The sequence below is a fragment of the Corvus kubaryi genome, unplaced genomic scaffold (genome assembly GCF_017639235.1).
Source record: "Corvus kubaryi isolate FWS band 111438036 unplaced genomic scaffold, C.kubaryi_AGA036_p1.0 138, whole genome shotgun sequence".
NCBI lineage: Eukaryota > Metazoa > Chordata > Aves > Passeriformes > Corvidae > Corvus > Corvus kubaryi.
The window spans coordinates 3,686,310-3,713,376 of NW_024580672.1; the positions used below are offsets into that span (position 1 = coordinate 3,686,310).

General features: G+C 39.2%; 1 protein-coding gene across 3 annotated transcripts in view; it reads left to right on the forward strand.

Moving 5' to 3' along the window:
• NDST2 (N-deacetylase and N-sulfotransferase 2) overlaps positions 1–27,067 on the forward strand; it is a 134,980-nt gene that overhangs the window by 18,976 nt on the left and 88,937 nt on the right. For 2 of the 3 annotated variants that reach the window (XM_042018670.1, XM_042018674.1), the window contains exon 2: positions 9,017–9,095. The gene's annotated coding sequence lies outside the window, so the exon portion shown is untranslated. Of the gene's footprint in view, positions 1–9,016; positions 9,096–24,036; positions 24,250–27,067 lie in introns of those variants that run through there. The other variant, XM_042018671.1, reaches the window with a different exon arrangement.

Sequence of the window (27,067 nt, forward strand, 5' to 3'; positions counted from 1 at the left end):
CATCTGTATCTGAAGGCCAAATTACTGATACTGTTTTAGGGAGTTATTGTTTGCTGCCCATTCAATCATCAAGTGCCAGTAAATTAATGATAGCAGTGTACTGCTGTTATAGCATGTTATCTTTTGGCTGTATAAAAACAGGAAGACTTGTCAGCAATAGAAGATCTGAAAAGAAATGGTTTAAACAATACAGGCATTATAATTTCGGGCATCTTTTTGCATTTGTGTGTCTGGCTTATGCTTTTTCACCTATATGCTGGCGTTTCTTGGCCTGAGCTCTGTTCCCTTTTTTGTTGTGGTGTCAGATACTGGCCTCTCAGACAGGCATGACTGACCTGATGTGGTATCACAGTTCATAAATAGCCTTTGAAAATTAGGGAGTCATCCCAGTTAGGGCTGAGCTCTGTGTGTTGGAATTGCAGTGGTGGACCAGGACTGGCATGGTAAGGGATGCTGCTGCCAGGACCTGAGGTGCATTGGGGAGGGGTTCATGGTCTCAGGCTTGGAATAGTGGAGGAGGGAATGGGAAAGAATAAAATGGGATGAGTGTATTTTAACTGATGTTTTCTGGTTTTTAGTTTTCCTCATTTACAAGTTCACTCAGTGCGTGTTGATTAGTTTTGATTCTTTGCTACCTCCTTGACTTGTATTATTTCAAAGTCCCAGTTGTTTGACATGTTAAAAGATTTTTGCATACAGGCTGCTGGAAGTACACAGTGCAAATGGGGAAAAGAGAAGCCTTTTCATAAAAGAGTCCAAACATTTATATGCCATACATTTAGATGCCAAAGGCACCTTTGTGTAACAGCTGTTACTTAAGAATGGCGTTTTTTATTATAATCCACTGGAGAGAAACTAATGCTATTGAAAAGTTACTGTTTTGTATAGATATGTGATATTTTTATATCTGTCCTCTTTTAGCATATGGTTGTTGTGCACAGTGCTTTATTGCCATCTATGTCTTCTTGTCCCACCATTTTCCTTCATATCCTGTTTTTCCTTCTCAATGCTGAAGTCAAAATATATGCTGCTAAAACTAGGGATTCTCTTTTTTGTATCTTGGAGAATAAATTTGTGGTTGGAATTGTTTTCATCCAAGCTGAAATTCTTTCTCTTTCCTGCAATTTCTTGGATGCTATAATTGAAAGGATATTGGCCATGTATTAGTGCATATGTGGCTGAAAAGAGTATGTGGAAGTCAAAAGCTGATATTTTCTTTCCTTCTGTTTTTAAAGACAGAAACTAACTATAGTGAATGTTAAACAGATGGCCATGTTATTGCATAATAAATATTTGAAGAAAATTAAATTATGTCCTGCCTGTTTGCTGGTGACAGTTCCAGCCCCCATAGTAACAGCAGTAATAATAATAATAGGAGGATTTACAGTGTATTTATTTTTTAATTCTCAAAGTGAGCTACCTAGCAAGGTCATTTAAGGAGATATTTTTTAATGTGGGAAAGATAAGTGATGTACTTGAGGTCATCCAGCATGTCAGAGAGTCTCTTGAAAGAGCATGCCAGCGTCCCCTTGACTTCCAGACAGTATATTTCCATTTTAAACCATGCTGACTTGCAAATACATACTTGAGTACTTCCTACAGAACTCTGTTTTTTGATGTGTTTTTTTTCCTTAATTCCAACCTAATTGTTCATAAATGTTAAGTTGCCAAGAGGAGATAATAAAACAAGACTTGCATTCCTGTCCAGTGTACTTGAGCAAAAAAACCCCTGCACTGCAGGTCCTCCTGAGAGTTTTGTTGTGAAGAGATGGTGCTGGATGCCAGAGAGATGATGAAGACTTAGCTGAAATGAGGGGTTTTATTTATACAGCTGAGTTTCATCTTGTGATATTAATAGCATATAGTCATCTCTTTTGGATAGAGGGGATGGATACTGTATTTAGCAGAGGTTGGTGTGCTGCTCTTTCTGCCATGAGCCAGAAAATCCCATTGCCTTTAACTGTTCACATGCATTACCTGTCTTTACTGGCAGGAGTCTTCTGTAAATCATTCTGATGTTGCAAGTTTGAAAGCTCTGTAAGAGATACAGGATGAGGACAAGAACTGCAGTAGTTCACTTAAAGATGAGAAGACTGGACAGCAGATCAGGTTCATTGCAGCAACAAAGTTCATCTGGCCTATGGGCCTTCCCCTTTTCTCAGGATTCTGCAGATGTGCTGGAGGGCAGGTTGAGCAGTTTATGAATTGTCTCAATTACCCATTTCCCGCTAACTTTTACTGATACTTTTCCATCCTTGCCAAGTAATTATATCCCGTAATAGAAGTGGAACTGGTGCTTATTGCATGATAATTTGCATGATGGGAGTAGTTTGCTGCTGTATTGCAGCAGAGCATGTAATCTGGTGGGTGAGTAGGATGGTTTTTGGATTTGTGGGGGTTTTTTTCCAATTGGTGGGGAAACAAGGCCTGGAATTCTTCACTGCCTCTATATAAATTTGTCATCTGTCCCAGGGTAAAGATATATTAATAGTATCCTGATCTCTTATATGCATGGTTGGTCCTGTTGCCTAGATACAAACATAAAGTGATTAGAAAGATAGCATTAATACAAAGTGAACAAAATAGGTCATAAAACTACCCAGTTAGATGTTTTTCCCGTGTGCCCACCATGCATGCTGGTACTTGACTCTTTTGCTCGCTTGTTGCAGATTGTGCTTTGCTGTAATGCTGCATTAGGCTTTTCACTAAGCTGCAAGTGTAACCTGTGTCATATTTTCTACCAGCTCTTCTTCTCTGATTTCTTCACTGTTCTTTGAAATAGACCCTTATCAGTTTTTCTTACATCATTTGTATCCTTCTGTGGTCTGTTACCTTTGCATGTCTTTGATCAAATGCTCTTGTGTCTTCTGAACTTCTTTCAGTATGCAGTTGTATTTTTAGTTTCTGGGTACTGCATTACTCTTCTTGGTAAATATATGCACTGTCACATAAAGGAGTGTTAAAAACACTACAGAAGCCCCTTGTTTTTTAACATCTCCCTAGGGCCTTGTGATGGATTTGTTAGGGCTCTGGGGAGATGTCCCTTTCTAACCTAGCTTCTGGTTTATCTGTTCACTTTCCATTGTTTCTTGCAACGTTTCCGATTTTCTTCATAAAAACATATACTCGCTTCTGATACCACTCGGCTTTTTTTGCATGCTTTTTTTCAAGTGTAGATGAAAATGTGACTAGTTTGCTTTTTTTTCAGTTACTCCTTTATTTCTTAAGGTCTTCACTCTAACTTAAGGTGTGATTTTTCTCTTTCCAGCTGTTCCAGTGTAGCACTCCATCATGCTGTAGTTTCAAGAGTGAAGTAACTAAAGTAATTTTTTACTTCTCCTGATTTAACAACAGCTGCTGGAGGTGGACTGCAGTGACAGAGTTCCTAGTTTGCTTCAGTTGTGAAATAAGCTGTTCACTTAAACCCTGCTTGTGTAGGCCTTTGGTATGAACTGGCATGAACTTATGAGCAGGGAAGAATGAAAATAGTGATAGCGGCTTCCTAAATCCAGGAATGTAAAGATGACATTTCCTGGTTTCTTTTGGAGAATTGTTGCATGTTGTTCAACCACCAGTATTACTGTGAATGAGCGTTAGGCACAGGCATCATACATGTGTGTTATTTGGTGATAAGGGAAAGGAATACAGGATTGTTTTGTTAATTAATGAGCTATAACTGTGATTAGAAAATTTGACCAAGGCTGCTTGCTCTGCTTTTCATGTGGCAGTTCACTTCATTGCTGTCTCAGTTCTGTTCGTGTAAAATTAGGATTAATACTCTGTTCTACTTGTGTGCTATATCCATTTCTTTTGAAAAGTATGTGGTACAGCATCTGTCTTCCGTTAGCCATACAGAAATCTGATTACATATACAGATACAGTTAGAATCCTAGAGTGGTTTTGGTTGGAAGAGACCTTAAAAATTATCTAGTTACTAGCCCTCCTGCCGTGACCAGGGACACCTTTCTGCTAGCCCAGGTTGCTCAAAGCCGATCCAACCTGGCTTGAATGCTTCCAGGATAGGGCATCTGCAGCTTCTCTGCATGACGTGTTGCTGTGCCTCACCACCCTCATGGTAAAGAATTTCCTGCTAATATCTAAACAAAACCTGCCCTCTTTCAGTTTAAAGCCATTCCCCCAAGTCCTATTACTATGTGCCCTTGTAAAAAGAGCAGCTGTGTGTTTAGGTAGATACATAATATGCAACAATCCTAACCTTGGTTGAAGCCTTTTGGTGTGTGCTGTAATGTAAACAGAAGTGAGTATATAGTTGAAACAAATGATACGAGATTTTTCTCAATGATTTGGTCACAAAATACAGATTCCTGTTTTTAACAGTAGGTGACATATTTAAGTATTGTCATAATTACTGTGTGATGGCTTTCACATGTCGTATGTCCATGCACAAATACATTAAAGAAAGGTTGCTGTCTGTCATTTCATGATTTTGTTTCTTTGATATCATTATCATTTTATTATAACAACCGGTCTCCTTTTTGGCTTACTTTGAGGCATAGAATGCACTGATGAAAAATAGAAAAGGAGAAGAGAATGCTGTATCCAGTCAGAGAAGTGATACGTGTCATACAGTGTTCTGTTCTTAGTACCTAATCAGTTGTTTTGGAGAAAGTGATGGAATATTCACTTTTTGTATTATGGAAAATTGATCATTGGAAGAAGCCGACCTGGATTGCTCCCGTCTGAACTCAGATTATGTAGGACTCTTGTAGCCTTTCTCTCTCCTGTTTTGTGGAACAGTGGACTGCTGCAGATGTTTTTGCACACCATATTTGAGGAAAGATGAGGACCAAGTAGAAGTAACTCAGGAGAAAGTAGTAGCAAAGAAAACATGACCTACAAGGATAGAATGCAACAATCAGGTTTATTCAGGCTGGAGAAGTTAAAATAATTTAAAAATTTTTCAGTGTGCTGCAAAGAGAAAAAAAAAATCTCTTCTATGTTCATACAGCCCAGAAGTAAAGGGCTTAAATTGTATAATTAGAATTCAGGAAAAGCTTTGCAACAGCAGAAGCAGTTAACAGTTAAGCAGTAGACTGGACTGCCTGGAAACCTTCTGGATACTCTGTCCTGGAGGATACTAGCAGAGGTAACAGGCAAATGTGTTGGAAATGCTTAAGGTATCACTGATCACACCTGAGAGAATTTTCTTCCAAGCCTGTTGTCTGTGATTTCAAGGGTACCGAAATAGTTTCTATATAGTCTCCCTTCAATTCTAGTCGTATTCTTTGCCCTGATAATTTAAATTGAATTTTCGTGAGAATTTTTCTTTCTGCTGAATATTGCTTTAAGTCAAGCTGGACTTAAACACATTAAAGGTGAAGATACAGGTTTAGAAAGTATATGTTAGAGAATGCTTATATATATATATATATATATATATATATATAAAATGTTACATTTTTTTCCTAAACATCTTATTTACTTTTTTTACAGTGCTGATCAAATGACCGTTTTCACTGACAGACAACAAATTTTTACAGGATAACTACAGGAAATTTATAGATCATAATTAAAGACCTCCCTTTCTTTCAGTTTTTTATTTTTCTCATTTGCTTTGTTGCTGTGGCCCCGGACTGCCCAGGAGTTCTCTCTCTTAGAATTTCCTAAAATAATATACATTATTCTGTGTGTTCGACCTACCTCACTCAAGTTGTGTCCAGATGAAATGTTATTTCAGTTTTTGCTTTCTTTTGCAATAATTTAATAACAACCTGAAAGAAAATAGATGCTAATCTTTGAGAGCTCCCCAAATACCCTTCTTCCACACTCAAAACTGATCAGTGATTCTTGTTTCATTTCTTTTTGCTGGTTTCTTGCTTGTGACAGTACTTTGTTCTTCTTGCCTGCACAGTGACTTGAGTAGCCCTTTGTGAAGGACTCGACCAAATCTTTTGAAAAAGTTCCAGTAAACAATGTGTTCTTGTATTCCTTTACTCCATCAAGTTTTTTTCTAATCCTTGAAAGAATTCAGCTCCTTAACAGATCTACCTTGTGTTCAATTCATCTTGTCCCCTCAACTATGCAGAAATCTTCACTGTTCACATGCTCTTAAGGATTCTCCTTCTGTCTGTTCCTGAGAAGTCTTTGGGTTTTTGCAGACTTCCCAGTTACAGGATTTCAGGCTTGCTTTCTGATGCTAAGGTGATGCTTACAAGTGGGAATTCAACAGGATCCCATGGATGTTTTTCAGCAGTGTAAGTTCTCACACAGTCCCACTCTTCTGTCCCTGCATAATCTGTGCAGATTGCCATTACAAGTATTTGTGCAGATGCACAATGCACTGAATCTAAAATTGAAAAATAACCTGGCTCATTGCAGGGCAGTGGCAGCATGACAAAGGCAATGTGCAGCTGGTTCATGTGTGGGGAGGGGAAGGGAAGGGAGACAGCTGCTGCCTTCTGACTGCACCACTGGCTTAACTGTGTATCATAACTGACTTAAGAGACATCAGATTGTGTGTTTTGGTCTTTTACTTTTGCATTAGATAATTTAGGCTGAGAGTAGGAAATTCTCAACAGGAAGTCACAGAAATGTAAATAGAGTAGTGCTGAAAAAAAGTGTATTTGGCCATGTGGAGTTCTTGTATTGTTGTATCTTACCAAAAAATGTATGGATTTACACACAGGGTCTTTCTGAACTTGTAAGATGCCGAATGTTAGAAGTGAATTAGAGGTAGATGAAGACACTAACAGAGGACCTAGACATAGTAGAACTAATCAGAGAATATCAAAATAAAGTACTTCCCATTTGTGGGGAGGCACTGGGGAGAATTCAGTCAAAAAAATTTAACTGGAAATGTGTTTGTGAGTGCTCCAGGGTAGGAGTGAAACTGGAAAAACACTAGTGTTTTCAAGCACCAGAAACCTTTGGAGTGAGTAGCTGCGAAGCAGATAAATCAGTTTACAGATGTGTCATGGTAGCAAGAGGTAAATTAATGTGGTTTTGGGTTATAAAAATTAAAGAGAAGTTCCTTCTTGAACAACTGTGTGAGAGTTAACTAGCCAGTTGTACAGGCCCAAACTTCTTGTTTCTAGACAGGTATAAATGAACTGAAGAAAGTGGAGGGACAAATGACAAAGGAGTACAGACCAAGGGACCCACAGGCACACATGCCTGCTTGGGCTATATGATAAGCAGAAGTGTAGCTGAGATGTGATAAGAGTCTACAAATATTTGAAAGGCATGTACTTGGAAGATAGAAACTAATTAAATGAGTAAGGGGCATAACTAGAAACAAGGGAATGAGATTATAAAATATATTAAAGTATGGAATAGTCTGCCCAACGGAAAGGTTGGAAGAACAAATACAAAAAAACAAATATGTAATACAGAAGACTGGTAGAAAGATTCAGGAAATAATCTAACATCAAAGAGTCAGTTTTCTAATGAGAATAGATTGAATAATTTGGAAATCTCTTTTACCCATTTAATTTATGTTTGCTTCTGAGGTATTAGGGCAAGTTGGCAGCCTTTCTTAGCTCTTTAATATTGCCTCCCTAATGCTTCCTGCTGATTCAAATCTACCTTATTGCATACCAATCTTATATGCTACCTTTCTTTAGGAAAAAATTGTTTAAAAAAGGAACAGTTGGGCAAACAGTATGAAAAGGTATAAGGGAAGAAGAAAGGTGAGTAAGTTTCAGGAATGAATTTTCAAGAATGGTGTCTTGCTACGTTCTGCTTCAAAGCTGTAGCTGCAGATGAATGGGAGCAAACTAATACTGGATATAGAGGTCTTGTTGCACTGGTTTGTTTCTGTTTGCATCTAGGTGGGTGAAGGTTAAGGGAGCTCCCAGACTGTGGGTTACCATTTGTGTTATGTGTGGCCAGCCTGCACATGATGGGATGGCATGGACAGGACATTCTTTAATGTGGAGGAAGGCAGCAGAGAATTTTTCCTTAATGAAATAAAATGCATCTTAAAATCCCATTCACAAAGTCAGTTTGGCTGCATCTGAACGGATGGGGAGCAGCCCTAAGCTGCTGTTTGGCTGTGGTGATAGGGTAAATAGTAAAATGTGTTCAGGTTCACTGCTCCCCTCAGCAGCCTCTTGTCTGGGTAGGTGCCGGCTGCCTGCTGGGCTCTGGTGTGGTGGAGGTGGACAGTGAGGAGTCATCACATGAGCTGCTGCCCAAGACCCTGACTTACATGAGAAAGGACTTGCCTATGCTTGGCATTTGCTGGGTGATTCCTGTAGAGTGGAAGGCAGTCCTGGAATTAATTTGAGGAGATGATTTAAAGAATTTGGAAAGTGTACCAGTCTGGGGATTTCCCTTTGCAAAGCAAAAAACCCAGAATCTTTGTTTTCAAACAGAACTACAAGAAAGCAATTTATGTTGTTCCATTTAATTTCTGTATGTGGTCTCTACATATCCCCAAGATCAGCTCAGTTGGTCAGAGCATGGTGCTAATAACACCAAGGCTGTGGGTTTGATCCCTGTATGGGCCATTCACTTACGAGCTGGACTCGACCATCCTTGTGAGTCTCTTCCAAGTCAGAATATTCTGTGATTCTGCTGTTATGCAGTCTGCACAAGAATTTCAGTTGCTGTCTGAGCTGTGGTATTGAGGACTTCCTACGGGGACATGTTTTAACTTTCTCATTACGAAGAAATGTATTTGTGTGAAATTTAAAGCCAAGTTCTCTGTCAGTTACAGTAATGGAAATTAGAACTCTCTTGCCTGGTGGACTGTCAACTCTTAAAACAAACCAAGGTTTCTTAGCATATTCTTTGCCTCCTGCTTTTCCTTTTATATACTTGGGGACTGGTTTCAGCGATTGAGAAATACTGCCTTTGCTTTCACTTGACATGTTTTAGGGAGACACAATAGTGTGTGCACTGTGTTACTGAATATTTTCTGTTTAGAACAAAGTGGTTGGTCACACAGCCCTTGTGCAATGCTCTTCATACATGTATAAAATAAAGTACTCTTTGATCTTTCTTTCCTGTGTATCTCTAATCTAGACCCGTTCTGCTTTTTTTTTTTCCCCAGCTGGAGGGTGTACTTGTGAGCCAGGCATTGTTGACTTTGCTCTGTGTGTTGGCTTGTGAACAAAGGCACTGCTGAAAAGGTGAGTGCTTAACTTCCATCCTCTTTGATGCAGGTTTATGTTCAGAGGAACTGATAAATTCAGACTTGCCAAACCTGTCACCTTAAACTGTATCTAGGTTTGCAGTGGAGAAAGTCTAATCTACCAGTTCATAAAATTGTGAGCGTCAGCCATCGAAGCACTGTGAGACTCTGGTTTAGTGTAAATTGTGTGGTATTCTGCAGCATTGGAGGCCGCAGAAGCTGAAAGGTAGGCATGTTTCATCTCTTGAACAGATCTGAATTTAGACCTAGAGAAATCTCTGAGACCCTGAAAATAAACAGTGATAAAAATACAATACCCACCCTGTATTCTACATGGAAAGGGATGGCTGAGAGGCATGCATGACTACCTGTTTTCTACACAGTTGTGTGAATTTTTCATCAAATTTTACGTTTGCCACATCAACTAGCTTCTGAAGGTAGCTGAGGTACCTGAGCATTAACTGAACAGGCTTTTATCAGATTGACAAGACTATTTATAAGATGGGGAATAAGTTTAATGGCATTGCTCTGCTGTGAGTACTTACCAGGAGTTTTTCGAAACCTTCCCCTGCAGTCAGTGAAATACTGAGTGTGCCAGGCATGCAAAAGTGCAGTGACTAAGGGGAGTGTCAAACTTAGTTTATAGGAAATAAACAAAACTTTGTTTATAGGAAGTTATTAGTACTCTAAAGAAGGGTAGGTGAAAGTAAATGTGATATTGTAATGCCTATATTAATCTGTTTTCCATAAGACTGTATTAACCATCAACTTGCTAAATTTCAGGGTGTATCTTTGAAACCATGAAAGGCAAGGCAAGATTCTTCTCCTCTTTTTGTGTATAGATAAATTTGTCTGATAAAGCAAGATCTTGCTCTGTGATTCTCTTGCTCTGTGATTGTAATGAGAAAAACCTATCTGACTAAGGACTCTTGCAGTCTCCTAACTGAAGGACACTAAAATCAGTAGTCTACTGCTTACAGCTCCAGAAGTAGTTCTGTGTGTCAGAAATGTGTCCCTGGATGACATTTGATGCAGCAGTATGCATCGAATTTAAGATTACAGTTAGGTTTGGCATGTTTCCTCTATTGGGAAGTGGTGAGGAGCAATCATGAGGAGTACAATATGAAGAAAGATTTGCAAGCAAGGAATAATTTTAATTTAAGAGGTGGCAGGTAGATGTAAGGATCTGTCCTGTTATGAAGTTGCAATTTTATTAAATAATCCTAAAGAATAATTCTCTTTACCTGTGGGGTTGTAGAGAGTAATCGTTTCTAATAAGGTCGAGTTCAGCAATTACCCTGGTACTCTTGAGGCTAAGCATTTTTGGTCTTTCTACCATTAGTGGCTAAGTCATGTGAGACTTAGTGGTACAACTGAGCTGAGTTGGAAATGGCATTTTGGGTTTTTTCTTCTAAAGCTTGCTTTTGTAGACAAGGCCCTAAAAGCAAGCAAATCTTATGTGTTGAAAACTGTAAGGGCGGGTACGGACCATCCATGTGGTGTTGTGCTTGTCCTTTAGAAAACATGGATTCCTTAAAAAGAAGCAGCCCTCCCCCCATCCCAAGCAAACTCCCTTAACTTTATTTCCCAATGTGATGCTTTTATAAAATACGTAGTTTAAGGAATCTGCATCAAGTTGCTTCTTTCCTCTTGTCATTTCTCTCACCCTTCTAAATGAGTTACCGTGTGCCCTGTGCCATATTCATGTAATTGGCTGAACTGTAGATGTTTAGTGACTTTGTGCAGCTACAAAAGCAATATATAATGCACAAGTCTGATTTTTTTTTAATCAGACAGCCTGATGAGACCAGAGATAGAAGAATCACTGGATTTAGTGATGTAGTTTTAGGTATCGAAAGAAGCTGATTGCTCATCTCTCCTGTTTGGTAGTAACTGTTTCTTTGTGCTGTGATTTGTGATGCAGGAAGGCTTAAATATCTTTCTTGATACCCATAGATTCTGTAGAGGGATCTTTGGAGTCCTTAATTGGCATACTGCATTTTTGCTTCCTTTTCCATACCAAGAGAACTGATGATTTGGAACTGATTGTAAATACATAGGTTTACTGCAGGAAAACTTTCTAAGACCCCTTTTGAGATCCTCACTCACACCAGAAATTCAGGGACAGGAAAAAGTTTGGGTCCTCTATGTTGGAAAGACCAGATTTGAACAAGGAGTTCTGTTCTGCTGAGAGCTCTGGGCATATAGGGCTGTATTAGCAGCAGCTGCCTGAAGCAGGCCCTTCCTTCTGAGGCATCTTTTTCAACCAGACATCTCCCTCTCCAGTAAGCAGTAGTATCCTTGTGATTCCTTGCAGATGCGCTGGCTGTTGTGGACTAGTGTGTATGAGGGTGGATATTGCACTAAATTTGGTGTCTCTCCCAAGTTGGCAGGATTGTTCCAGCTGTCGGTGACTCACAGTAGCCGAGTTGCTGTCTCAGAGTTCAAGTCAATGGAATTTGCAGTTCAGTTTCCCTTGATTTGTTTGGCAGAGATGAAATTTCCCATGAACTAGCAAGAGGAGGAGGGAGATTCCACAAAGTAGTAGCTTTGAATGTGTGTTGGGTCTGAAAAATTTCTGAGAGGTGCTGTCCTTACTTCCTCAGCTCTTCCTTGGGAATAACTCTTTGCCAACAGTCATGCTTTCAGGTGTTTCCTTTTGTTTTGTCTAGCTTCTTCCACTGTGCTTATTGCTGACAGTCTCCAGTTTCCAGAACTGCATTAAATATGTGATAAATGTATGCCACATGATTGTCATCTTACTCTTTCCCTGAATGGATGGCAAACTTCATTTGGATTTAGAGGTTTTGTTTTCTCAGCAGGGTAACTACTATGTTTATGCCAAAGAAAAAGGGCACAAATGTCATCAATGCAATTCATTCATAGAATTATTTTATTTACTGAGCAGTAAGTTACATTTTATCCTGTCTTTTTTGCCACTTGACATTTTTACCAAACAGGTTGTCTTATGGTAATATGAAGGGATTTTTGAAATAACTGGGGTGTACCATGTACAGTGGGGACCTGGTTTTACGTGTTGATTTTGACAGTGGTTCTAGTAGTGTGTGATTCCTCTAGAGAGCCTGCTGGACTCCAAGAGAGCTGTGTTTGGATGTAGGCAGTATTAAGTGCTGGCTCCTGATCTGCACTGGTTCCTCTAGAATCAGTAGGAACTTTTGAATTTTGTTTATTTTCTTTGAAGACAACTGTTAGGTGACTGAGAATCAGTGTCAGTTTCCAAAATAAATAGGTCTTCTGAAGCTTATTTGCCTTCTTGTTGCTCTATTACAGAGTATCAGAATGTTGGAAGCAAGTTCAGTCTCAACACTTGTGGCTCCATTATACTGCATGTGAACCTTGGGCATGTCTGTGAAGAGTATTTTCTAGTTCAGGGTGGTGTTAGAAAATGCATGGAAGTCCAAGAAAATAGCAAATGTTTGCTATTCAGTGTTGTGGCTTTTCTATTTTCATTAATCTATTAAAAAGAAGCTCTAAGAAGCCAGGGTAAGAAGATGATATTCAATTCACCAATCAATAAGCAAAGAAGGGAAGAGGTAATAGATAAAATTTTATTTTCTGGTTATACTAAGCAAGAACAGCCCAAGAAGATTAAATGTGTATGTGTTTCAGACTTCAGGTGCATTTTTCCATTAAACAGGATTGCCTTCTCCTCTCCAGTTCTACATTAGCTTCCTCTGTGTACCATTTTATAAACAAAACCTATAATCCTGTCTTTTTCAGTGGTATCACAAATAGTGAAACTCCTCTGTATGTAGCACATGTTTGCCACATTGAGTTTATAGGGCATGCAGTGAGGTTAAGGACCCTTTCAGGGTACTTTTCTCCATTAATACAAAGTACTTGTTTTACTGTCTGGTAAAATCAGTTTTTTATTTTTGTTACATTCACCATCACGAGGAAATATTGAAATAGTTTTCCTGCCCCTGACTTTATCTCAGGGCATGTGGAGGGCAAGAGTTTCACATGCTGACTGCTGAAAACTTGTTTATGTGAATGTATTAAGAAAAGGTAAAATCAACTTTTTACAGCTAGAAAGTCAGTATGTAGTAAGCTCAATTACCTTAAATCGTGGTGTAGACTTCTTATTCAGAAAAAAGTTTACCTGAGTTTGCTGTGTCTTTGGCTTTCTTTCTAAATGCCTGAAGAGTAAAAGCTCCTTCTGTGAATGTCAAGGGATTTTGTAATGATCTCCCCTACTGATCTCAGTGACATATTCAGTTCTGCAGAAGTCATATAGTACATGCAAAAATTCTTTATCCCTTAGTTTTTTTCACCTTGGTGGTGTTGCACTGACTTTGGTGGTTGTTCAGAGTCCTAAGAGCAGTCTTCGCTAGAGGACCCATTGTAATTAGTATCAGGCTGATTGGAGTAACCTATTTATGGTCTTAGAAATGTACTAGAAATTGTGCTTAGAAATGTACAGTAGGTGATAATACTGAAAATATTGTGTAGATACTGTTCATTACCTGGACTTCAATGTGCAGTGTTTTGTGGTCACTTTAAAGGCCAGGAAAGGATACAGGAGAAGAAAGGGCAGAGAGCTACATACACAAATGAGAAGTACCACAGTACCAGATAAGTATGATTCTAACTTTAAAAAAATATTGAATACTTCAGGTAATTTAAAGCCTATCAGGCATGCATGACTGATGGAAAAGAGGAATAAAAAGAGCCAGATAGAAAACAGATATAAACTCACACACTACAATGTGAGAGTCGATTTCTAAAAACTGTTTGTTTCTATGAATATTTGAATTTAGCTTTTATTGAAACGTTTCAAAACGGTGGAATGGCTTATTTCAAATTGTCCAATATTTGGCCAACATAAACTCCAGCTCTGAATTGTCCTCTTTACTATCATACAGTTTCCTGATTTTGTGAACTAGTATCATTAACTACAGGGAAATAGCGCATCAAAATTCACTGTTTCTAGAAGAAGTTTTTTGTAGAAGGGGGGCTCCCACAAAAGACTTACTTTGTCCTCTGCTCTACCTTTTCACTCAGTTCTATAATTTGTAACTTTTGTTCTTCCTTGCCCTCTTGATAGTTCAGAATTCCAAATCATTCTCTCCTTGCAGTTGCTGTCTGAATTCATTCGATCTGACTTCTTCAGTCTAATACAGGAAAGCTCAGACAAAGCATGTAATCTCATGTCTTGGAAGTTAGAAATCAAAAACATGTGTTTCAAGTGAGGAAGGGACTATCTCCATCTCGGAGTACCTGAACTGCTGCCCTAGGTGGCTGGTCCTGTGTCAAAAAGTGAAAAATCTGATAAATTTCCAACTGTCCTCAAGATAGCCAGTCAAAACCAGAGCTTTTAAGACAAGAATACTCTAGACTATTTCTTTTACTGAGCCACTTAAGGGACTCTGAATGTAAGGGAATTTGCTCTATGTGCATGTAGCATCAAAGGCAGTAAGCAGTCTCAGGGTCAGCTGTGCAGCACTGACTAGTTGGCAAATTGTCTTCCCAACCTGGAATGGCACCTGGGGCTTACTGTTTGCCATGTAGTTTTTAAGAAAAGTATGCATTTATTCTTTTGGATCCATAATGTTTTAAAAGTGGTTTACAGCTGCATGTCTGTTCCTCTCTTCTCCTAGTTCTCTATGACTCTAACTTGTGTTTGAGTTGTTTTCTTGCTCTTTTTTCTTGAGCTGAAATGTTTTATCTTGTTATAAGAAGAGGTCCCTCTTGCTTTTGTTGTCTGTATTGTAACCTCAGTAGCTGAATTTGACGTACAGTAGTTGCTTACTTTCCAAGACAGTAGAGGTGAGGAAAAGCAGCAGCATGAAGTGGGTAGGTGCATCAGTGTAACATATGAGAGAATAGTGTGATGATAAAAGGCAATGAGCTTCTAAATAAGCACAGGAAGAATGTGTGTGTGTTAGAGAGGGAGGTGTCTCAAAAACCTGTGTTTGTTCTCTTGAGGCTCCCGAGTGCTATAATTGAGTCAACATGTCAAAGTGAAGTTATGTGCTGAGCTTTGGGAGCAGGGAAAACTGCATCTTCTGCACATACGGGGTTTGGATGAACCCTATCTTACAGCGATAATAAGCACTCTGCTTTTGCACTGCTGAGGCTACAACTCAACAGAATAGCTGTCCAACCAAGTTGTATAACTGATGTCTCTCTAAGAATTGCTTTAAATCTTTGGTTGGGAAGCTATGAGTAATTGGCTTTGCCTTTGTTTCTGATGCAGCTGTGAACAAAGATAATTGAACAGAGGGGAAGATGATTGAATGCACTATTGAGATACAGGCAAAACAAACTGAAGGGGTCTTCCTTAATTTATTTCTGAGTCTCAGAGAAACAAGTACCTGTACATCTTGCCATATTTCTTATGTTGGTGTAATGTTTTGGGGATATACTGACTTTTCTTTACTGTTGGATTTTTGTGTTTTAAATGGATGGAAAAGGGTTGATTACAACCCTTCGTCCTAGCGGTTTGTTGCAGCCTTTGGCTGTGTGACTTCATGCATGATGCTGCACTGGCAGCTCTCTCCTTGGCCATAGCTCACGGCAGCATTGCCCTAGGAATTCATATGAAATTGAAAGTCCTTTAAAGTCAATATTTCCTTGCAAACATGTGAATTTTGTCTTGATTGGGTTTTATGTAGAATATCTACTTTTGGTGCTTTTGTATTTTATAAATCATGCTTACTGACATATCTGATGTTCCGATTGTTTCCATAGTGACAGCAATGGCAGAAACCTGAAAAAGGAAGGTGACAGCATTGTATTTTTAAGATGAACTGTTTTACAGAGGAATGGTTTGAGGGGGTGGGAATACAGCTGATTTTTTCAAGCAGTAACAGAATATATTTTTTCAAGCAGTAGTACTTACTTGGAGGTCAGAGAAGAAAGATTTGGTTTGATATTTTGGCATTTATTTGTGTGGGGAAGCAGTGAGCACAAGGTTAATCTTAGATAATATGAGGTGTTTTCAGCAACATCTCCTTTCTTGCTGCTCCAAAAGATGATAAAATCTTGAGATGCAGAAAACTGAAATGTGCAGATTATCTTCACAGGAAAGGTAGAAGTCAACATGCCTGTGAGAAAATGTGTAACATACTTCTGCTTCATAATTTCTCCCAAATTCATAAACAAAGTGCAGGAAGCTTTTAGCATTAAAATTCAGACACAAAGCCGTTAGTGAGAGCTTCAGCCTTCTTTTCTCCTTTGGTAAAATCAGTCAGTTGTCTTATTTTGTGGGAACAAGGCTTTATTACCTTTAATTACATATCATATTGTTTGCATTTGAAAGTAATATACCTTGAGAGAATATAGGCATTGGTTTAGAGTCCATGCTGCAACAGAGAGGGGTTTTTTTTAAAGTGTTTTGTAGGAGACACAAGCTTCCCTAACGTTCCCTTTTGTAGTTGGTGTTGATGCTTCTTCCTGTCGTGCAGTCACTTGAAGCAGTTGCCTGAGATGTGATGTATGCCCACTGTTCTTATATCAGCACAGGCAAGTGAGAGGAAATAATGTGGGAGATGCTTGTAAATTATGTCAAATATTTTCATTCAGAGACGTAACTTTTTTCTGTGAAGCATTGGTTAGCATTCTGGTTTAGTCACCATACCCGGAGGTATTTAAAAGATGTGTAGATACGGCACTCAGGGACTGCAAAGTCTACCACTTGGTGTGATTTAGGTGTACCTGACAGTGCCAGGTTAATGGTTGGGCTGCATCTTAAAGGTCTTTTCCAACCAAACAATTCTGTGATTTACAGCGTGCTTTTCCTGCCCACCCTGTCACAGTGCCTGGGATCTGTGGTCAGGTTTGGGACCTTGTGCCCAGGTAGTTCTAGAAAGAGCCTAGAAAGAATAAGTCAGGCTGTGTTGCCCATCTCCAGGTGGCAGACACATCCTCCAGCCCTGGGGAAATCAAGCAGGCTGACAGTAAGACACAGGTGCTACACTCCAATTTAACACATTGTTAAATTCATATCTCTTATGCCTTCCAGCCAAAATATGGCATCATACTTTAAACTGAATATGTGTTACATCTTATTACACTGGGGGAGAAGAAGCCAGCAGCTGGGAGTTTGTGTTGCTTTTTAAGTTGCACAAGTTACTTGGTTATCTGTGCCTTGAGGCCTCTTTGGTCACATCTGCATTAGTACCTCAGCTGGTTGTTCTATCATTGTGGTGTCTTGGGAGTGGAGTGAATAAAAATACGTAATTTATGATTCTTTATATTTATCTGAAGTGTTCTGGTCAGCTTGTTGAAAACTGTTTGATTCTGGTTTTCCATTCACCTGAAGAAAGGGGAAGTTTCCCAGTTTTTTACCAGCTGGGATCACTGTGTAAAACAGGGAAGTGATTAATAAATCATGGGAGAAGTTAGTTGTAGCAGAAAGGCTAAAGAAAATTGTCTCATCTGTTCTAATTAATGTCATCTTATTTGCAGAATGATACAAGTTTAAATCAGTTTCTTCTTAAGAGACAGGTTCATTTATAGATACTTAAATTGTTGAAATGCTGGCTTAGTGGAAAAAAAGATTGGTTAGTTGGTGTTATCTCCACTCCTTCACTACTCCCCTCCCAAAAAAATCCCCAACCCATTGTTTTTGTATTATTTACACTGATGGAGTTTTAAGGCATTGCATAGTGTTTTGCCTTAAGTAGTGTCCTGTGTCCCAAGGATACATTGGACATCACATGTATTTCAGTAGCATTATGAAATGTGGACAGAAACAGACATTTAGACATGCCTCTGCCATGTGAAACGTATTTGATTTCTTCATCTGTAAAACTTACAGGTTTAAATTCACAGCTTCTTCTGATCCCCTTGGAATGAAGGGGTAGTGTTTTTCTTTTTTGCACTCCTGGTGATAGTAGTTAGTGCTGATTCATTGCTGTTGACCCCTCTGCTGCTTGTTGAAAGATAACTTTATTTGCAGAGGTATCATGGTGTGCTTAATTTGGCTTGCTGAATCTTTGTAGCTCTTTTAATCTTACATGAAATAGGCAAAATCTTAAAGGAAATTGGGAATGAAAAGAAAAAAAACCCCAAACCAAAACTAGCTATTCATATGTAAATGTACCTATTAAAGCTATAGACCATGTAGATTTAGCTAGTATTATATTAATTTCTTGAAGTAGAACTTTCCCTTAAATCTTGGGAAAACATCTGCAAGGAAGAAAGCATCTCTTCTTATACGTTTTTTGCTCCTGGTTTCAATTACAGGCAGCTGTCTGATTTATACTCGGTGAAAAAGCTAATTGTGCCCTTGTAAACTCTTTTAGTTTAGAGGAAAACGTATCTATTTGCATGAAAATGTTTGCATGTGGAATACTGAAAACCTTTCCTGCAGATACAAAATTGTAGAGTTCAAAATGTATACACCTTTAATGCTCTTCTAAAAGCTGTTCCCTCCTTGGCTGATAGCTTTTACCTTGCCATGTGTCATTAACGTTTACTGCTATTTTAAGTTCTTGGATAACAGATTGAGGTGACTATATGCTGTTTTAGATGGCATTAGCCAAACAAATTGTTAGGACTCTTGCAGTCATTTGCTCTTTGTCTCTCAGGTAACATGAAACTCCTGTGATGCAAAGGATTTTGCATTTATTCTTTTTGTTTCTAAAGTAGCGGAGAGTTCCTATTTTATGAAAACTTTTTGAAACACTAATTAAAAAAAATTACCCTCAAGTAGGTTAAAATTTCAATCTTCACCTCTATGGTGAATAATGCTGTTTCTTTTGAAGGGCTTTTTATTAAAGTCTTATCTTTGATTAATTTTGTGGCACACTTGAAAATAGGAAACTATTGGGTTAGTATAATTTTGCTTACTAGAGAAATACGTTTTGAAAAAATTGCGAGCATGAAGTCCCCCTCTCCTGTTTTGGGGTGGTGTGTCTGCAGTGGGAAATGACTGGTAATTCAGTGGATGGTGTATTCTTTTACTGATGACACACACATTGTGTCATCAGGCCAGCTCTGTGTACTCTGTCCATACTCATTCCTACCTTGAAATCACTTGTATTGAGAATAGCTCAGAGATACTTCAGCCATGGTTGTCAATTTAAATCAAGATGCTTTGGCTTTCCGAAGTGCTGTCCTCAGAATGTTTTGAGGTCTGGATGATTTCTGTGTGCTATCCAATTATGTTTTTTAGCCTTTTTTATTTCCAGAAATTTTTTTAATATATGGTTTGAAAAATTCATGTGTAGTATTTTTTTTACTGTTTTGTCCTCTGAATCTTTGAGTATCTGTCTTTTTTGCTTGTTCTTTCTCACTGCTGCATTTCAACCAGGTAAAATGAGTTTTATTCCAATATGCTCATAAGTGTAAATTTGTACTTTTTTTTCCATAGTTATTAGGAATTGTCTTTTGTTAAGATGGGATGAAATTGGCAATGTTGCACCAAAAAATAAATGTTCCTTTCCCACAGCAGATGAACTTTTGACATTCAAGGGAGCTTCAAAGCTGTTAAGCTAACAACAACATAAATTATTTCTGTGATGGTGAGTGCTTTCTGACCTGAAATCAAAATGGGTGTTTATTCATTAGATGGTTAATGTGTTGTTTAATCCCAGAAATAAAATTTCTTCTTCAAAAAAACCCAAAATATCAAACCCAAAAAAGCAAACAAAAAACCCCAACCAACCAACCAAACAGAACTAAAACACTGTACTTGAGTCTTTTGCCCTGTCAACTTGATAAATGCCCTTTTTCCTTTTCTGGTGTCATTATTCTGGGACTGAAAAGTACTGTCTTATATGAAATAGAAGGGCATTGAGGACCAGAAATTCTCTTGGTGAAGAGTGACTTGTGGCTGCCCTGCCAGTCCCTGCTAGGAATGTTTGCTGTTGTGTCAATTTATGGCACAGTATCAGTCTCTGTGAGTATGTGTGGATCTGAGTGACTGAGCTTCCCTCAGGGTTAGGAGTGGGAACAGGAAAGAATTTGGTCTCCACCATTTTCTCATATCAGGCAGTCTGGGGCTGGAGTGTCTCTCTGATGTATTAAACCACCTTTAAAGCCATAATCTCTGGGACATTGTAAATTCTGGCTTAGTCTTGGCTGTGTTGGTCAGTGGATGAATACTTAAAATGTGACACATTTGCTAGGGTTTAATGCATCTTTTTTTTTTTTTTTTTTAATGTAGAACAGGATTGCTTGTTTCCCTGTTTTAATGTGGTATTTCAGGGAATAGCTGTAGAAAGCATTCTGCTGCTAAGTCATAGCACCTGGTGTACTGGGGTGCCTTGGGAAGAGCATTGCCAGTAGGTCGAAGGACATGATTCTGCCCCTCTACCCAGCCCTAGTGAGGCCACATCTGGAGTGCTGTGCTCACTTCTGGGCTCCTCAGTACCAGAAGAGATATGGAGCTCCTGGAGCAGGCCCAGCAGAGGGTGACATAGAGGATAAGGGGACTGGAGCATCTCTCTTATGAAGAAGGCAGCTGTACCTTGTTCAGCCTTCAGAAGAGACCACTGAGAGGGGACCTCATCAATGTCTGGAAGTATCTGAAGGGAGGGTGTTGAAAGGATGGGTCCAGGCTCTTCTCAGTAGTGTCAGGCAATAGACGTGAGAGGCAACAGGCAGAAACTGATGCACAGGAAGTTCCACTTGAGCATGAAGAAGAATTTCTTTACTGTGCAGGTTATTGTGCACTGGAACAGGTTGTCCAGAGAGGCTGTGGAGTCTCCCTCACTGGAGATATTTCAGAACCATCTGGATGCAGTCCTGTGCAATGTGCTCTGGAATGACCCTGCCTGTGCAGCTGAGTTGGACCAGATGACCCACTGTGGTCCCTTCCCAACCTTACCCATTCTGTGATTCTATGTTACAGTAAGGTCACTTCACATGTTAATTTTCTTGATAGGCATGGCAAAGTTTTCAGAGCAGGCATCTAGTTGAAAAAGGTGAACTTAGTTCTAGGCTCACAGCAGTGGCAGCAGCAGATCTATTTGTTACCTGAGCGGGTGCAGTTCAGGATGCTGTGATGTGTCTGCTGCTGCCAGTGCTGTCCCAGTGAAGTTCACCACTGGTTCACTTCTCTGTAAAATTACTGTCAGTTGAGATGGTAGTTTTTGTAATGCAAGAGCTGTGTGGCGACCACCAAACTTGATCAGAACTCAAGTCAGCTTCATTCTCAGCTAGCCTGAAGCTATTGATGTACTTCAGCTTTTATTATTGCCTGGCAGGCATACATGGTGGGCAGTCCTTTGAATCTTGGCTGTACTGTGCTGTTTATTCTTCTGTTTTGGAAGCTGGATAAGGCCTTGATTCTGTGTGGGCATGCTTCACCCTTCCCTTCAGTACCTCTCAGTAGGGTGCCTTTTGAGATACTAGTTTTAGCCAATTCATAGTAGATTTGTTTCCAAGGTGTGTGTCTCTGTGTATGCCATTGTTGAGACACATCAACATTTCCCTTCTGGTGGCTGAAAGAGAACACACAGTGGGCACTGTGGTTGGTATGACTCTATGCTCTTGGACTAGTTTTTGTCACGTTTCTGAATATTGGTAACATTGTCGGTGTCTTCTTTCTTGCCTAAAGCATGCTGCTAGAACAGATTTCGGAAAGCTCTTCGTTTCTGTGAGTATAGTTTTTGAATCATAGGAAGACAAGTGGATAATGTTAATAGATGGCAACTCTTTGAAGTACATTAGAATCAACTTCAGAGAAGAAAAAAATCCCTTCCCTGAGCTGCAGATAAACAACAATGCTTTCAAGCCTTCAAGAGGATCAAGGTGAAACTCAGTGAACAGCAAGCGCAGAGAAGATGATTCTGCTTGGTGGCGATTGGCAAAAATACATTCTTTCCTTTTTGTGCTCCTGTAACAAAGCAAAATAACAAAGTACTCTGAGATCGTTCAATGAAAGGAATATAAAAAGCTTTTTATGATAAATGCCCTGATCTTAATAGATGTGGGTAGAATGAATATATTTTAAATGGGATGGAAATATCTCCTTGGAATTCTGAAATATCTTCAAAACTAGCTGAAAAGAACTGAATTCATCTGATCATGTGGGTGCATTTAACAGCATTTATTTGCTTATGTAGAGTTGTAGGAGGCTGACATCTTCCATCTGAGGTGTGTGTCACTCCCACTTTAGTTGGCTTTAGCTGGGAGAGAGAGAATGGAGCAGTCTCATTTCTCATTTTCTTGTTAAAGTCTTCAGGAAAAAGGGAAAATAGTTCTAAGCCATGGACCTGAACTACGTTTCAAAAGGTAAATATGCCCCCCTTTGCCTAAAGAAAAGACTGTCTCAGGAAGATAAGTTGGAGAGCAAGTAGCAAGTGACTGTAGGATTGTTCCTGCTGAGGTCCCCTTTTGGTTTTTCCAAGAGTCAGTCTTGGAAGACAGAGGAGAAAATGAAACAAATTTTTTCAGAGGAGGAAGGTGATTTTTGAAAGCAAGAATGTATTCACATGGCTTTGAAATTATTGGTGTGGATAAAGGCTGAAATTCAGTGGGCAGGGTTGTGTATTAACATGTCTTATGGGTTGCAACGTCATTAATGGTAAAGACGTAAGAAATTGAAAGCTGCCTATCCAAAATTAAAATGAGTACAATGAAGAAAAATTCATAGTTTTTTAAAAACTATGATCTTAAACATATTTGTTGATACGTAAGGACTACTGGGAGAACTCAAAACAACTCTGCAGGTCACCTTTAACAAAAAGCTCATTGTATAGATAATAATATAGGTTATAAAAAAAGTACCACACCACCAGCATGTCCCATATACAATACAAAAGTGAGAACAAACTCCAAATTGAGAGGTTGTGGGTTTGCATGGGGGAGGGAGATTTAAATGTGTTCTTCAGGAAAGAATCAGTGTAAAGAACTGAGAAAAAATAAGATGGCAGCAGCCAGGATTTACAGAGCTTTTCAGTGCTTTGTTGGGTTATCTTGCGTAAGTGCTTTAGCCAGAGACTCTTTTCAGTAGCTGCATGGGGCCAGCTTGGAACACAAACATGCATGAATCTAAATGTAATTTCCCTGTTGTGCACATTCTGGCTGTGACAGCTCAAGTTATGAATGTAAAATAGCAGGAAAAAAAGTTCAGAAGATGACCAGGCCTGAAATGTTAATAAGAATTGACTTACCATGAGATCCCTTGAGACTGGCAAAGGTGCTGCCCGAATTTTAAGTTTGTCTGCTTCCATGCTTCATTTTGGTGTGCCTTGGAAAAGAATAAATAAATGCCTTGTTTTTATCTGTGCATCTGAGTGGTTTGGCATAACAGAAGTAACAAGCATTTTCTTCCATGTAAGATGCAAAGCAGACAAAGAGCGATGTTAATCCTCCACTCCGGTTTGTGGTCAGCGCTGGCGCACAGACTGAATCGGCATCAGTGGCTTTGATCTGTAGACAAGAAGTACTGTACAGGGAATGATCGTATCTTTTCCCTTTCAGACAGTGCTGTTTTCTGGGGGGCAATAATCTGCAGTTTTCCCAAATTTCCAGTGTTCAGAAGGCATTTGTCTTTCCTCTGGGTAGGACTGGTGCAGAATAAGGGATTATTTCCCCCCCCCCACATCAATACATTGCTCACAGAAAGGACACCTCATCATGGCATGGGACAGCTTGTCTCAGACTGTGCAGGCAAGGAAAGGGCTTTTCTCTCTTCTGCATGCAACTTGCACAGCAAAGAGAAGTTGCAAAGTTTGCAACTTTTCCTGCGTCTTCAACGTCAGATTTTCCCGGGTCTGTACTCTCTCTCTCTTTTTTTTCTCCAGCCTCCTTCCATCTCTTGTTACCATGGAGAATGAAATGCCTATTCCATTCAAGTTGTCGGCTGAATAGGTTTTGAGGTTGATGGATGGTGAGAATCTCTTACCCCTCCTTCTCCAAACACCGCCCCTGCCTGGTTCTTGACATTTCACTTGCCAGAGACTGGCAATCAGTGAGTGGGAGCTGAAAAGAAGGCTGGCAGTGTCCTGCTGAGATGCTCTTTCAGTTTGTGGATGAAATCAGCAGCCGTGAGAAGGTCTTAAGGACTTCGGTGCAGAGCCTTGTCCTCAGGCTGACTGAGGCATGAATGCTCACTTGAGTGCATGTTCTTGCTTCCCCAGAACACCCAGGGAAAAAAGGATTCATATGTGAAATTTGTTGCTGCTTATGACTGTTTCAAGGGGTGATGTAACCTCTGCAATGTAAAGGGAAAGGTAAGGAATGAATGAACACAATAAATGCTCTGGCATAATCTGTTCCTCTCATATATACCTCTTTATCCAAGTCCACATCACACCAGAAGTGTGTGAAAGCATTTCTTTGCTGCAGTCTGACTTGCGTGGTTTCCTGACTGCGATGCTGAAGTTAGCAGGAGACTCTGTGTTTAGTGGGATTCCAGCAGTCCCTGTATGCACTGACTGCCTACGTGTGGCATCAGTAGTGCATTGTCAAAACAGATTTCTGAATAAGGTACCTTTTAATAACAAATACATGGAATTGTGCATATTGGCAGGCCCAGGGTTGAAATATGATTTTGATGTGCATGAAATGGAGCTGCAAAGCAGAAAAATTTAAATGATAGCTCTGTAAAATTATACAGAAAATATTTCTTTGTTGTTATTTATTCCTTTTCATGCAAGATAACTGTAGTTTTTAGAGGATATCAGGAAAATCTTCAGCCTATACTGAAAGGCTTAAGCCTGTCCTTTTTAAAGGAGGGGTTGTTTTGACTGATGATCACATAATGGTGGTCTGTGAGAAGTGAATACCTGGCATTGTTTAATAGATGTGTGGATTTTGCATCTGGAAGTAAAAGATGATGTTATGACGTTAAAATTAAGTTCTGGCACTGTTTCCAAGTAGAAGCATTCCACAAACATATCATTGTTGAGAGAAGAGAAAATATTTTTGTGAGTTCTCTGCTAAAACACACTGTGTCAGGACTGTACCAGCATAGGAATTAATAGTGGTGCTATACCTTAGTGAATGGCATTTCAATGTTTTTGAGATCATATATGAAAATTTGTCCTGGGTGATTTTGAACAATTGTGCTTGATAAGTGACTGTGAACTTTCTTTCAATACATCTTTTCAGCACCTTGCACTGATAAATACTTCCACACCATCTGTGTATTCCTGAACTTGCTAACCAATACATCTTTCCACAATACCACCAACAGCTTTTGCATCTGTCTTAGCTCCTCAAGAGTTCACTTTACATTTGATGCTTTATGTCCTGTTTGTTGTTGGATTGTTGTCTCCCTGCTGGAATTTTCCTACTGTGCAAATGCTTTTCCTGTTGTGCAAGCCACTTACAAAATGCTAGCATGTTAGCTGTCGGCCACTGGTGTGTTAGAAGGGAATTTTTAATTCCTGCATCAGAAAGGCGTGTGTATGTCAGTACATACAAAATAAATATGTGAATATACCATCCAATTCCTTAAGTAGTTTATTGTAGAGATTGTAGTAGTATTTTTGTTCCCAGAGCCTGGGATTTCCTAGAGGGATGTGCACACAGAGGATTTGATTGCCTGTGACTTTCAGTCATGTAAGATAATACATGATAATATGCAGGGCTTTGATTTCCTGGTTTGAACCTGGTTGGCTGGGGTACTGCAGAAAAAAATAGATTTTCAAAAATACACCACTAGAGCAGCTTCTTTCTACTATAAATACGTTACACATGTCAGGTGGAGTTGAGAGAAAGTGTTACAGAGAGGAAAAAAGGGGGGGAGTCCATTGGGACAGAGAATGATATTGTAGTTTGGGATTAGCTTCCTGATAGGAACTCAGCTTCGTGTAAGGGATGGGGAAAGAGTGAGCATCTATTTTAACATGGTGATTTTGAGTGAGCAGCATCAGCATCAAAGTTACATGGGTTTTTCCATTTATTGTGTTAACCTGGTGGAGTTTTTTGATTCAGTATTCTTTATGAAAAAAATATACTCCTAGCATCTCACAGGTTTGCTTGAGATAAAATCCCGAATCTTTCTCTCACATTCTGTGAGGATTGTTATGCTAATAATTCTAGAGATTGTCAAAAATTTTTCTGAGTATTACTGACATGATTCAATCTCTGAAAAAAGATCTTCCAGTTTTCAATATGGATGTATTTAAATCACTTTGTCTTCTGAAATTCTGCCTCTTCCCATCACCAGGATCAACCTTTACTTGATTGGGGTCTTTTGATTTTTATGTTTTCCCTGAGGAGAATTTGACTGACTTAATAAACTTGTAATTAGGCCATATCTCTGCTTCATTCCATCTGGTCTTTGGTTAAATTATTCTTGGAGAAATTCTCATGTCCCACTCTTTTTAGATTCAGAGTTGTTTGATTCCTTTTTCCTCTCCTCCTTTCATATCTGAATGGTAGCCAAAGCTTGTAATTTTTTTATCTTGCCCTTGCTATTTAGATTTGGGCAGCTGGATAACAATCCATCTCTAAACCTCCTTCTTCTTGCTAGATGTTTTATTTCACCTTTTCCTTAGTGATCAGTGCCTGTGTTTCTGTCCAGAGCTTTCCCGGGCATTGCAGCATGGAACTGACCTCATTTGCTTCAGCTCCACTCCTGTCCCTGCTGCCTAGTGCCCCAGACAGTGAGGATAGGCAAAGCTGCGTTCAGAACAGCTGGGAAAAAAAACTTGAGCAAGCAGCAGATTGAAGCTGTCCATCCATGGGTTTACAAAGACAGGTCTTTGGTGATTTGTACTTTGCAAGTTACCTTTGTAACCTTAAAGTCTGGAAAATTAATTTTAGTTTCGCTTTTGCCAAGGCTTCCTGCTTGTCCTGATTGAGTGAATTTTGAAGCCCTTTATTACAGGCTGGTACATATGCAAAGAATGAGCATCGTGCTCTCCAGTAACTCATTCTCTTATCTCAAGTGTCATTTACTGGAATCTCCTTACCTTTTGCCTCCTATAAAATGTAAACTGAATTACAGACATATAATTAAATCGGCATATTAAGTGTGTGAGGAATGAGAGGCAGTGGGAATTTTGATGGCCATATCCACAGTAAGAACATTAAAATCTA